The sequence below is a fragment of the Marmota marmota genome, unplaced genomic scaffold (genome assembly GCF_001458135.2).
Source record: "Marmota marmota marmota unplaced genomic scaffold, marMar, whole genome shotgun sequence".
NCBI lineage: Eukaryota > Metazoa > Chordata > Mammalia > Rodentia > Sciuridae > Marmota > Marmota marmota.
Genome location: NW_026000229.1, coordinates 14,654,455 through 14,655,561, shown reverse-complemented (window position 1 = coordinate 14,655,561; position 1,107 = coordinate 14,654,455).

Genomic DNA, 1,107 nt, shown 5'->3' with positions numbered 1-1,107 from the left:
ATAAAGTGCAGCAACTTCCTGGAGTGCAGATTTTCAGGCATGATCATTATTTTTCCCGGAAGGCCTTTCAGTCTCCAGATCCAACAGCCAATCCAGGTTTTCTTCCTCTGTGTGTGCCCCGGGTCTTCGGGGCTCCTAACCTTTTGTCATTCCTCCTTGCCAGTCCTCCTAACTGGCCTGACTCACTGACCCTGCTGCCTGCCCACCCGCTTTCCTTTTTCTTTTTGGGGGTGGGGGTGGAGGGTGGGTACCCAGGATTGAACTCAGGGGCACTCGACTACTCTGCCACCTCCCCAACCCTATTTGGAATTTTATTTAGAGACAGGGTCTCACTCAGTTGCTGAGCGTCTCACTATTACTGAGGCTGGCTTTGAACTTGCAATCCTCCTGCCTCAGCCTCTCAAACCACTGGGATTACAGGCGTGTGCCACTGCGCCCGGCCCACCTTCCTTCTTTCTTTCTTTTTTTTTAAATTGGAAATATACTCCAAATATTCTTTATTTTTTATGTGGTGCCGAGGATTGAACCCAGTGCTTCACACGTGCCAGGCAAGTGCACCACCACTGAGCCACAATCTCAGCCCCCACCTTCCTTTTTCTTTCCCCCTTTTCCCACTTAATGAAATGGAAAATGTATAGTTTAGTGAATAGAAAAAGTAAACCACAAAACCACATGCATAGAAATACAGTAAGTGCCCACCCTGAGTAAATAATATTAGAAATGTATGTATAAAAAATCTCAGTGACTTAATGTATTAAATGATAATATTTATATCTGAATGGTGGGATAACAAATGATTTTATTTATAGACGATCTCTATTTCTTGAATGTTCACAGAAAGGCACATGTCAGTCTAACAAGTTGTTATTTTTAAGAATCATTTAAGGGGCTGGGGCTGGGGCTCAGTGGTAGAGCACTCACCTAGCATGTTCGAGGCCCTGGGTTTGATCCTCAGCACCACATAAAAATAAATAAATAAAATAAAGATATTGTGTCCATCTACAGCACATATGTATATATATGTATATAGATATGTGTGTGTATGTGTGTGTGTGTGTGTGTGTGTGTGTATATATATATGTATATATATATATATATATATATATA